This window comes from Gekko japonicus, unplaced genomic scaffold (genome assembly GCF_001447785.1).
Source record: "Gekko japonicus isolate JY-2015 unplaced genomic scaffold, Gekko_japonicus_V1.1 scaffold730, whole genome shotgun sequence".
Lineage (NCBI taxonomy): Eukaryota > Metazoa > Chordata > Lepidosauria > Squamata > Gekkonidae > Gekko > Gekko japonicus.
Window position 1 is genome coordinate 486,451 of NW_015164689.1, and position 13,474 is coordinate 499,924.

A 13,474-nucleotide genomic window follows, 5' to 3' on the forward strand; every position below is an offset into this window, starting at 1 on the left:
TATGATCAAGATGAAAGCAAAATGAGTTCTTAGACTTCAGGGTTTTACGTTATCTTCTGTCGCTGAAAGCTCTGAAATACTACGGTTTTATTTGTAAAAATTCCAATCAAGATATAGTGTTATTAATAGTATTTTCAAGTTTAGATTTTTTAATGATATAACTTTATGAGTTACGTCTATTAAGCGTTAAATTATGGGTTCTACCTAGCGAACTCTGCATTCTTCCCAGGTGGGAAACAGCTTTGATCTAGAAATTATGATGAGGGTGGCCTCTCTATTGGTTTATTCCAAATTAAGTCATTAAAATTTTTAGAACCTAGATAGTTTTTTTCAATGTCAATCCAATTTGGAATTTGTAGTGAAATAGTAGTAAAGAAGAAGATGCAGGTTTACATATTTGTGCTGTTAGTCTGTGGACTCCAGATTTAGTCTGTAGACTCCAGATTCTGCAACCTAGTTAAGGAAACCAGCGTGAAACATAAAAGCTATTTGCAAAGGGATGTGTTAGCTAGATTTTTTTTAGAAATCAGATTCTGCCACAAACTGAGAAAAATGTGCAGGATCTGCACTTTACCAGCAGGCCCTGCCAATTTCCTGTGGAGTCAATCTGACGAAGCTGTTTCCTGTATGAAATGCCTGTGGGGGTCATTCAGCAGAATTCTGTGGGGAATCTACAGAACAAAGAATTCCCCAGAAATCAGCCTTGAATACACATCAGCATTGTGGGGTCAAGAAAAGAAATGTTCACCATGATGTGCAAAATCTGTCCTTGCCATTTTGCTAGCATTTGCATCCAGAACAACTGATGCAAATCAACAAATCAGCTCTCTTTTTTCCATATACCAGCAGAGACGGTTATTAGCTGGGGCAGAATCATCATCCTTCTGTCGGGATCCGGGTTAAATCAGTTCTCAACACCAGTCACTTCGAAGAAAGCTAACTTTATTGAGGCATTGATGGAGACCATACTGGACTCGAGCTATTGTTAGGACTGACGGTGGACGTGCAAAGGTTACATAAGAACACAGGTAAAGGTAAAGGTTCCCTTGCTCGAAAGCCACTAGAATCCGACTCTAGGGTTGCGGTGCTCATCTCCGTTTCAAAGCTGAAGAGCCAGCGCTGTCCGAAGATGTTTCCGTGGTCATGTGGCCGGCATGACTAAACACCAAGGCGCACGGAACGCTGTTACCTTCCCACCAAAGTGGTACCTATTTATCTACTTGCAATGTCTTGCTTTCAAACTGCTAGGTTGGCAGGAGCTGGAACTAGAGATGGGAGCTCACTCCGTCATGCGGCACCCGGGTCTCGAACTGCTGAACTACCAACCTTCCAAAGGCCCATCCAGTCCAACACTCTTGTGTCACACAGTGGCCAGAAATACCAGTGCCATCAGGAGGTCCACCAGTGGGGCCAGGACATTAGAAGACCTCCCACTGTTGACCCCCCCCCCAAGCACCAAGAAGACAGAGCATCACTTGCACCAGAGCCCCTATCTATACCTTGTGGCTAATAGCCACTGATAGACCTCTGCTCCATATGCTTATCTAATTCCCTTTTGAAGCCGTCTATGCTTGTAGCCATCACCACTTCTTGTGGCAGTGAATTCCATGTGTTAATCACTCTTTGGGTGAAGAAGGACATCCTTTTATCTGTTCTAACCCGACCACCACTCAGCAATTTCATGGACTGCCCACGAGTTCTTGTATTGTGAGAAAGGGAGAAAAGTACCTCTTTCTCTACCTGCTCTATCCCATGCACAATCTTATAAACCTCAATCATGTCTCCCCTCAGTCGTCGTTTCTCCAAGCTAAAGAACCCCAAGCGCTTTAACCTTTCCTCATAGGGAAAGTGTTCCAACCCTTTTATCATTCGAGTTGCCCTTTTCTGCACTTTTTCCAAAGCTATAATATCCTTTTTAAGGTGTGGTGACCAGAACTACACACAGTATTCCAAATGAGGTTGCACCATTGATTTATATAGGGGCATTATGATATTGGCTGATCTGTTTTCAATACCCTTCCTAATAATCCCCAGCATAGCATTGGCCTTCTTTATTGCAGTCACACACTGTCTCGACATTTTCAGTGAGTTATCCACTACAACTCCAAGATCTCTCTCTTGATCAGTCTCTGCCAGTTCAGACCCCATCAATGTGTATTTATATTTAGGATTTTTAGCTCCAATGTGCATCACCTTGCACTTGGCCACATTGAACCCCATTTGCCATGTTGACGCCCACTCGCCCATCCTTGACAGATCCCCTTGGAGTGCCTCACAATCCTCACTGGTTTTCACCACCCTGACAATTCCGTATCATCCGCAAATTTAGCCACTGCTTACTCCCAACTCCAAATCATTAATGAACAAATTAAAAAGCAGTGGACCAAGTACTGATCCCTGTGTTACCCCACTGCTTACCACCCTCCACTGAGAAAATTGCCCATTTATACTCACTCTCTGTTTTCTATTAATTCGCCAGTTTTTGATCCATAAAAGGACTTGTCCCATGATTTTTGAGCTTACTTAGGAGTTACAGATATATTGGGTTCAAATTAAGGCACTAAAGATCAGGATCCAATCACCCCATGGTATTTGCCAGCCAGAATTAACAGTCAGCTACCCCCCCCCCATTAAGCACATACCCCTCTCAGAGCATCCCTCCTGCCAGAACTAACAGTTGCCTACCCTCCCATAGACACGTAGCCTCTACATAGGAAGGGAAACAGAATAACAGGCATTTGAGAAGCCAGGGCATTTGGCCCCACGAAGGTGACAAGCCCCTGGGCACATCAAAGAGAGGGGAACCTCCTCTCTCAATGGCAGGCCGAGCTGTAAAATGCAAAGGGAACCTGACACCTCCTAATATGAAGTTCCCAACCTTAACTGAAGTACTCTGAATACAGAATGTATTACAGAAGCAAAAATGGTTTTTAGTAGAATAATATTTCCTAGTGATGGAAACAGAAATTTTATTTAGGATCAGATTGGGTTTTTTTGCCTGGCTGTAATTTTGCTTGATTCTTTAAGTGCATAATGACACATTCAGGTTGATCTACTCAGTAAGTCATTCCCATTGGTTTGAAGTGAAAACGTATTTCTGCAAGTTAAACCCAACTTTCTCAGTAGGGGAGATTCTTAAGGATTGTATACATCACCCATAGAACCTTTCCTCCGAAAAATCATCCTTGGATCTGGATGAATTGGCTAACTACCAGCCAGTATCCAATTTGCCCTATTTGGGCAAACTGACTGAGAGGGCGGTGGCGATTCAGCTGCAGGGTTTTTGGGATGACGCCTCCATATTAGATCTCTTCCAGTCTGGCTTCCGACCAGGCCACGGGACAGAGACGGCCCTGGTCGCCCTCACAGATGACCTCTGGAGGCACCTGGATCGAGGCGGTACAGCAGTGCTGCTGTTGTTAGACCTGTTGGCGCTGTTTGACACGGTCGACCATCAACTACTGATCCACCACCTCGCCGACACCGGGATTCAGGGGTTAGCCTTGCAGTGGCTCTCTTCGTTCCTTCAGGGCCAGGGACAAAGGGTGGCCGTTGGGGAACAGCTATCCAGAAGGCACCCGCTAGTCTGTGGAGTGGCCGAAGGAGCAGTGCTTTCCCCAATGTTATTCAACATCTACATGCACCCCCTTGCCCAGATTGCCCGGAGACATGGACTGGGCTGTCACCAATATGCTGATGACACCCAGCTCTATCTGTTGTTGGACAGCCAGTCAGACTCTAGTCCGGGAGATCTGGACCTGGTGTTGAAAGCCGTGGCTAGCTGGCTTAGACTGAGTCGACTGAAATTGAATCCGACAAAGACGGAGATCCTGTGCCTGAGTCAGAGCAGGCCAAGGTTAGGAATCCCTCTCCTGACCTTCAATGGGGTGCCGTTGGTGCCAGCGCCAGAGGTTAGGAGTTTGGGAGTGTTCCTGGATGCCTCCTTAACGATGGAGGCCCAGGTAGCAGCCACTGCAAAGTCTGCCTTTTACCAGCTACGGCTAATTAGGTAGTTGGTTCCCTTTCTTGAACACAATGACCTGGCAACAGTGATCCATGCAATGGTCACCTTGAGATTGGATTACTGCAATGCTCTCTACATGGGGCTGCCCTTGTCCCAGATCCGGAAGCTACAGCGGGTGCAGAATGCAGTGGCGAGACTGTTGTTGTGTCTTCCTGTGCAGGAACACATCTGGCCTGTGTGCAGGAACACATCTGGCCTGGCTGAAGGCACTGCACTGGCTGCCTATAGCATACCGGATTCAGTTCAAGGTGCTGGTTCTTACCTTTATAGCCCTATATGGTCAGGGACGTACATACCTAAGGGACCGCCTTTCCCCAGAGAGCACTGCAGTCGGGGGCCCAGAACCGGTTGGCCCTCCCAGGTCTTAAAGACGCTAGGCTGTCAACAACCAGGGCCAGGGCCTTTTCTGTGGCGGCCCCTTACGGGTGGAATGAGCTCCCGGATGACATCAGGGCCCTGCAAGACCTTTTGCAGTTCTGCAGTGCCTGTAAAACAGAGCTCTTCCCCCAGGCTTTCGAGTAGGGGGCCACCTTTAACCTCATGGCCCTGGCCATAACACCAACACCAACATCATTACCAACCTGACGACCAACAGCCTGGATTAGGGGTTGACAAAACGTTGAGAAAATGCCACCATCTTGCGCTATGTTTATGCTCTGAGTAGTAATGGTTTTATATATTGTGATTTTTAACTTATTTTGTTCTCAGTATATTGTGGAGTTTTAATGTATGCATCTATTTGTATGTATGTGTATGTATTGTAAGCCGCCCTGAGCGCGCCTTGGCGGGGAGGGTGGGATAAAAAAATTAATTAATTAAATAAATAAATAAATAAGAAAAACATCCTTGATCTAGATGCAATGAAAGATAGCATTTTTGGCTCTAACTCTCCCTCCACCACATTCAACTAACATGAAATCATCAAGGACTGTCGCCCTCAGCCAGAGAATCCTCCTGCCAAACTACAGTGAAAAAGAAGAGTTTCCGTTTTCCAGCTCATCAAAGCTCTTCCTTACACAGGAAGAAGCCTCTCCCATCCACCACTAGGATCCTGCTATGGGCAAACAAACAGGACCTACTGAGTGCTGAACCTGCACAAAGTTCATTCATTTCAACATGTTTTTGCCAGACCCTCCCTCATTTAACTTTCTTCCTGGTATCCTCCAAGAAGTTGGCAGTTTGCATGGGGGAAAAAATAAATGTTTTGAAAGCACTGTCTGAAAGCATGGAAGGGCTTCCCTTCCCTTCCTCAGCCTGCTCTGGGGGGTTTTTTGGGGGGAAACACCCCTCCCAACCCCCTACTTTACATAGAAATGGATTACCACGCTGTAGCAGGGCTGCTTCTCTCATCTGACCTTTCATTTGTGTTTTCTGTCTTTTAAAAAAAACTGTAAAGAGAGTAGAATACTTATTTTTCACTATGCTAAACAAGTGGGCTTTATACGGTGAGCAGAAGAATGGGGCACACAAGGGCCTGCCTCTGGATCTTCAGCAGTCCTTCGGGTGGCACAGCAGTCCTTCCTACCTTACACGTAAGCAACACTTTTGCCACGTTCCCTGGAAGTGCTAGGCTTAGGTTTCCTAACACTGCCTTGGTAAAAACCAGGAGCTGGTGGAGTTGGTAGGAATTTCCCCCTTTCTCTATGGTAGAAACACTCTGGAGTTAATTTGAATCCAAATGTCAAATTTCATCTGGAACAGTTACCCTTTTTAGGTTAATGAGATGAATATTAACGTCAGATTTTCACTGGTTAAGTTCTGTAAGTATTTCACGAATGGTTATATAGATGTTCTTCCATGGCTGTCTTCTGTCCTCCTATCAGGCGATCTAAATACTATTAAAATTACTGCTCTTAACGCACTCACAGTCTCTTTTGCAAATTTGTTATACACATCTCCAAATCACTACAAGACTAGAAACTGTAAAGCAACAGGGTTTAGGATGGAAATCCTTTGGTAACTCTGTGCAATTGCAGAATGAATGGACACAGACAGTGAAGTACATAAGAGAAGCCAATGTTGGATCAGGCCAACAGCCCATCCAGTCCAACACTCTGTCACACAGTGGCCAGAAATACCAGGTGCCATCAGGATATTGTGGGAAATTTTTATAAAAATGTATATCAACAAAAAGAAGAGAACATATATCAAATTAAAGAATATTTATTTAAAAATAACAAAAATAAGTTTAATGAAAACCAAAAACAAATTCTAAATGAACCAATAACAACATGTGAAATAATAGAGGTGATCAAAAAACAAAAGAAAAAGAAAACTCCAGGACCTGATGGTTTACCAGTTGAATTTTATCAAAAATTTGAAGAGCAAATATTACTCCCATTAAAAGAAGTCCTACAGAATATAAGTACAACAGGTAAAATACCTGATTCGTGGAATCAAGCAGTCATAACATTGATACCTAAACCCAACTCAGAGAGGCATTTAATTCAAAATTATAGACCGATATCTTTACTTAATGTGGATTATAAAATCTTTTCAAGTATTCTGGCGGCTAGATTGAAAAAAGTTCTGGTACAAAATATCCATTCAGATCAAGCAGGTTTTTTGCCAAAAAGATACATGAAAGACAACATAAGAACCATTATAAATGTTCTAGAATATTATGAGCACCACCCAGAAAAACAATTAACATTGATGTTTTTAGATGAGGAAAAAGCATTTGATAACTTATCATGGAATTTTCTGACTCAAAAATTAGAAATAAGCGATTGTGGAACTAAATTCCAGACTATGATTAATGCAATTTATAAAGAATAATATCCACAGATTATGGTTAATGGTGACTTAACACAGAAGATAAAAATTCAGAAAGGAACAAGACAAGGATGCCCTTTGTCTCCATTATTATTTATATTCACATGGAAACTTTAAATGAGCAAGTAAGACAAGATGAAAAGATTCAAGGGCTTAAAATAACAGGAGAAGAATTCAAATTATTAGCTTTTGTGGATGACTTGGTATTCATAGTGAAAAACCCCAAAGATTCAATTGCTCAGTTAATGAAAGTTATACTAGACTATGGACATATTGCCAGACTTAAAATTAACTTGAAGAAAACTAAGTTGTTGACAAAAAAATTGCCCCTTATATACAATAGAAGTTATCAAAAAAGGGTCTTCTATTGATATAGCTAAAAAATTAGATATCTGGGTATTATACTAACCAACAGACTCGTGGATAGAAGATAATTATAACAAACTTATGACAGAAATAAAGAAAGATTAAAATAAATGGAACCTTCTACAACTCTCATTAATGGGAAGAGTGTCTACTGTAAAAATGAATGTGTTAACAAAATTCTTATTTCTAGCACAAAATATCCCTATTCTAAAGAAAAACAAATTTTTCTTAGAGCAGGATAAAATCACAAGAAAGTTTATCTGGAACTCAAAAAAAGCTAGAATAAAATGGAAATTACTACAAGATATTAAAGACAGAGGAGGTCTTGGAGTTCCAAACTGGAACTTTTACTATCAAGCGGCTGCATTATGCTGGATCAAAGACTGGACTAATTTGCAAAATGTGAGAACATTGAAACTAGAAGGACACGATCTAAGCATGGGGTGGCACGCATATATCTGGTACGGGAGAGATAAAATCCACTCTAACTTCCATCAACATATAATAAGAGGATCTTTAATAAAAATATGGAAACTGATAAAAGAAAGATATTATATAAAAATTCCAAAATGGGTATCACCCCTGGAGGCATTTACGAAACTTTCTCTAACAAAAATAACAGATGATGTTATGAAATACTTTTAGAAAAAATAATAACTTAAAAACAGAAGAAAAATTGTCACAACACAACATACAGTTATCATGGTGGCGGTATTTACAATTGAAATCTGGATACACTAAAGATAGGTCTCAAGGTATCGAAAGTAATAAGAATGAATTTTAAAAGATCTGGTTATCTTCCAATGATAAACTTATCCAAAAATTGTATAAATTACTATTAGATGATTATATGCTAGAAGAAACGATCAAATCAGTGATGATTTTGTGGATGAGGGATATAGGTGGTAATATAGAAATTGGTACATGGAGTAAAATCTGGAAAACATCCAAAATGATGAAAGCTATTACCGTACTTACAAGGAAAATATTTTTTAAGATGATTCATAGGTGGCACTGGTCACCCGAAAAAATAGCAAAATGTTACAATAAAAATGACAACAAATGTTGGAAATGTAAGGTTAAAGTCGGTACTTTTAATCATATGTGGTGGAACTGTACAAAAAAGCAAAAATACTGGCAAATAATACAGAGTATAAAATTGGATATCATGGATATAGAATTAAAATTAAAACCAGAATGTTACCTGCTTAATATTTTACCAGAAGACATAAAATATATGGGCAAATGTTTGATAATCTTAATAATTACATCTGCTAGAATTCTTTTTGCAAAAAAGTGGAAATCTGAAAAAATACCCGGTGAAGGAGAAATAATTAATAAAATTTTGAACTTAGGAGAAATGGATAAATTAGACATATCATTGCAAGATAAAGATGATAAAGTTTATTTGAAGAAATGGTTGAGAATATATGAATGGATAGGAAAAAAGAGAACTTAATAGACTCAAACTGTATTTGAAATGTGGATTTGTATGTATCGTATAAACAAGAAAATCTAATAAATAATTTTTTAAAAAAAACAAGAAGACAGAGGTAGTAGTCACCTCAAGTGTTCCAGTAACTTCAGAGGCATGGTGAGTTAACAGTTAAGCCCACCACCTTATGGTTCTGAGTCCTCTTTTTACCTAAGATCTTGTCCAAACACTACTGCTGATTTTTTTTTTGATAGCAAACCTGATGCAAGCAATTTCTTTCCTATTCAGATAAGTCTTGGATGTCTACATGGTTCTCCTGTTCTCCTTCGCCTTCACTTAATCCTCTCAACAAACCTGTGAGGTCAGTTAAACTGAGAGAAAATGACTACCCCAAAGGTGAGGATAGCTGAGTGAGGATTTGAACTGCAGTCTCCACAGCCCTAGTCTGACAGTATTCCACAATGGCGTTTAAAGCATTAATATGTATGAGAATGCCATCAGGCAAAAATGGTAACATAATCAAACAGTCATTTAATTCTTTTTGGATCGCAGATGACCCGTTTCCTCAGAACTATGGCCTAGAACAGCTTGAGAGCTAATACTCTCCCAGCATGTTGTAATAACCCTGAGCCACCAGAACATGAGGGGCTTCTTAGGTTGGTTTGCCTAACAGAACCTTTCTAGACCTGGGACCATCTTTAATCAAAACCTTCATTTTCTTATTCTCTCTTCTTTTCCCCTAAAAAAAACCCTGCCATTTTTTTTAAAAAAGACAACAGGGAAATGAGGACAACATTCCTGGTACAACCTATCGATTTAGGCTGAAAAGCTGAAGGCTAGTCATGACAAGACACCTACCATGACACCTTACAAAGAAATCGTGATACTGGTCTGTAGCAATAATGAGTCTCATAGGCAGAGGTGAAAAATTCAGGGGGGGGGGAAGGAGGGGAATCAGTTCTTGGGGGGACGGAAGTTTGGGGGGAATTGAAATTTATGCAATACTTACATTCTTATCAAGCTTACTTTACTGCTTTAACATAATATGCATAATTGTATATCACAGTATAAACAATTGTAATATTGGTGTATTTATAAAATTTAAAAATATGGCCATCTGCTTGAAATGCGGAAAGTCCCAGGTTCAATCCCTGGCATCTCAAGTTAAACAGATTAGGTAGTAGGAGATGTGAAAGGCCTCTGCCTGAGACCTTGGAGACACAGTGCTCGCCCGAATAGTTGATACTGACTTTGATGGACCACACATCTGATTCAGTATATATTCAGTATACTGCAGCTTCACGTGTAAATACCTTATTTTTCTATAAGCAAAACTATTAACATAACCAATATTGCAGAGAGATAGCACACTGCCCTATCACATGTATCTCTGTCATTGAGGAATTAGGAAAAAAATAAACATTTATAGAAATAGATAACACAAATTTTGTAGTAAGCAAAAGAAATTGCATTTTTTTATTTGGACAGAAACAGGTGCATACAATCGCAATATGACTAGTAATGTACCTGGTGATCATTAAACTTCATAACATTGGATTCAAAAGTGTATTATCATCATCATACACATTGCAGCAAATAATTGTGGACAAAATCAGTCATATATAAATATACAAAATATTTTTTAAGGATATACTTATTTTATCTACAGTATATACAGAAACAATCATTCATTTTCTAAGGCTGCAGACTGTTTTACATACAAAATCTTTATAATATGCTTTTTAATTAGTAAAACCTTGTCTTTAACAAAATTTCACTTGCCCTCGAGAGAGAGAGAGAAAACACTATTGTAGGGTTTTTTCCCCTACATCCCCTCAAATTTCCAATTTTCCATTGAAATAAAATGGGGAGGAGACTCAGAAAAGACACCGGGGTCGCAATCACATGCACAATTAGCTGCGTTATAGGCACAAATGCCGGGCGGATTTAAAGGGCACGATCAGACACAAACATCTGGGAAGCGCCCCGCACCCGTTTTGCTCCGCCGCAGAAATGGAGTGAATAAACACAACGGAAAGTCCGGTAGCAAATGGGTTGCTACGGGCCACGGGTGGACTTTCCCCTGTGTGGTCACTCCAGCGTGCTCCCATGGCGTCGGGGTGGTCTGATCAGGCCATCCCGACTCCGTGCCGTTTCCCCCACCCCGTCTCAGTATGTGCATCATCGCACACTGCATAGGGAGCCCTCAGTGTGGAAATGTGAATCATCGATCTCTTGTTGAAGCGCACCGGAAAGACACGGCAAAAATAAACCGCGGTTGCGTCTGATCGCACAGTGGCGGGCTGTGCTCGCAGTTTCCAAGTACTGTGTGATCACACAACTGTGGGTCAAATTCCTACAGAGCAAACAGCCTCGCTTCCCTCCCCCCCCGGCTTATGCGTAATCTTCGTGGGGGCGGCGGGGCATCAGCCCCCGCTGAAATTTTCAGGAAGGTGCTCAGCCTCCCCCGGGAGCCACCCTTGCTCCTAGCAAAGCAATGCCTCTAGCCCAGCCCCAGCCCCCCCCCCCGGGAAATTGGAAAGTCTACACCCAGTGGCGTGTGTGACCATCCGCCACCCAGGTTTTTCTCTCTCCCCCTCCCCAGGCTTTTGCAGCTTTACCCACAAGAGCTTCAAGACTAGCAGATGTACTTCTGAAGTGGGCTCTTGCTCATCAAAGTTTGCGTAACCAGAAATCTGTCATCTCTCAGCCATCTTAACAGTCATTGTTGCCTGACAGATGCCTGTCAGTTCTTTAAGAAAAGTACACATATCACAGCAGATCATGGGAATGCTTGAAAACCAGATGAACGTCTCAGTCCTCAGGAACACAAACACAGGAAGAAGACTTCGAGACTGAGTCAGACATGGGTCTGTTGAGGTCAGCATTGTCCAATAGGACTAGTAGTGGCTCTCCGGGGTCTCAGGACAAAATCACTTGTCTCGCCTATTTCCTGATCTTTTTAACTCAGGGTTCTGGCGACTGAACCTGGGGCCTTCTGCACAGGCAAAGCAGATGCTTTACCACTGAGCCTTAACCCCACCAGCTGTTGAAATGAAACCCAAGAGCACACAACAATAACATCGTATCCACACTCCTGGCCTTGGGATCCTGGCCTCTCCTTTCCCTCTATTTTCTCCCTCCATCCCACTGCTGAGACGCAGAGTGCAAGCTTCTTGGGGGCAGGTGCCAAGAATCTCTCCACATTTCCCTTGGGAAGCTCTTAGGAGGCTTTCCCCCTCACTGCTTAATACAGCTGCCTTCTGCACAGGCAAAGCAGATGCTTTACCACTGAGCCTTAACCCCATCCACTGTTGAAATGAAACCCAAGAGCACACAACAATAACATCGTATCCACACTCCTGGCCTTGGGATCCTGGCCTCTCCTTTCCCTCTATTTTCTCCCTCCATCCCACTGCTGAGACGCAGAGTGCAAGCTTCTTGGGGGCAGGTGCCAAGAATCTCTCCACATTTCCCTTGGGAAGCTCTTAGGAGGCTTTCCCCCTCACTGCTTAATACAGCTGCCTCTCCTTGTAGTTTAAGTAAATGTCTCCATCCTTTCCTGCCGGGGCTATGGTTCAGACCAAGGGTCCCTTCCGTACTTGGATCTCATCCCTGGTTTTATCAGAGTTCAACTCAGGATGCAATGCTTTGCATTTATCCCTGGTCATAACAGCATCCGTTTATCCCGGGACAAGTGTGGGGCAAAACTGGGGGGGACATCAGTGTAATGTGGAAACAAAAAACCCCCCTGAGATAATTACAGGGGTGAACTCCAGTGTAGTGTAGAATGTGAGTTCAGGGACAGGACTGAACCAAGACCTCCAGCAATTTTGCAGAGCTTTTTCGCCGGGTGTCTCAGTAGGAAAGACCTTATATGGGCTGTGCTGCACTTGCACACTGCGCCACACTTAAATGGTTTTAATTGTATTTATTTAATTGGAAATGAGCTGAGCTATTTTACTGAGTTGTGTTTTATGTATGTATTTATGCTGGTTTTATAATTGTTGTAAGCCGCCCTGAGCCGCTTTGGTGGGAGGGCGGGAGAGAAATCTAAGGAATAAATGAATAAATAAATTTAAGGTCTAGTGCGGAAAGGACCAAGGATCCACTTGGATGGTCAGTGGTCACCTTTATCTCAGCTCCAGGGTCCCTCTCATTAAAATGGGGATGGTAGCAGCCCACCTCACAGGGTTGTTGGGAGGTATTCCAGCTTCCGGAAACCCAGAGTGTTGCTGGCAAATGGTGTCCTAGTACTAGAAGGAGCTGCGATGGCTCAAGTGGTTAAGACGCTGAACTGCAGCCTGTGGAAGGTCAGTAGTTCAGCAGTTCGAGATCCAGAGCTCCCTTCTCTAGTTCCAGCTCCTGCCAATCTAGCCGTTGGAAAGCAAGAAACTGCAAGTAGATAAATAGGTGCCACAGCGTTCTGTGCACCTTGGTGTTTAGTCATGCCGGCCACATGACCACAGAAACGTCTTCGGACAGCGCTGGCTCTTCGGCTTGGAAACATGGCAACCCTAGAGTCCGATTCGACTGGCTTTCGAGCAAGGGAACCTTTACCTATTAGGAGGCCATAAGGACACCACCCCCGTCCACAGTTCCCCGTTTGTGCCACTCTGCGCTGACCCCCCCCCTCGCTGCCGCCGCCGCCGCCGCCAATATCAGGCCGGCAGCAGCAGCAGCAGCAGGAGCATCACGAGCCGCGGAGAAAGTTTGCGGGTCAGGCTGACGCGTAAAGGGGGAGAGGAGGAGGGACGAAGGCGTGCAAAGCGAGGCTTCCAGGCGGCGCACGGGGAAGAAGGGAGGAGGACTCCCGCCGGCCGGCCGGCCAGTCCCAGTCCCAGCGCCGGGCTCTCGCTGCTCTGCGGCATTCC

At 42.9% G+C, this 13,474-nt stretch overlaps 1 protein-coding gene across 1 annotated transcript in view; it reads right to left on the reverse strand.

Moving 5' to 3' along the window:
- Positions 1–13,474, reverse strand: part of RAB3IL1 (RAB3A interacting protein (rabin3)-like 1) — a 53,905-nt gene that overhangs the window by 40,129 nt on the left and 302 nt on the right. The gene's annotated exons all lie outside the window — the stretch shown is intronic.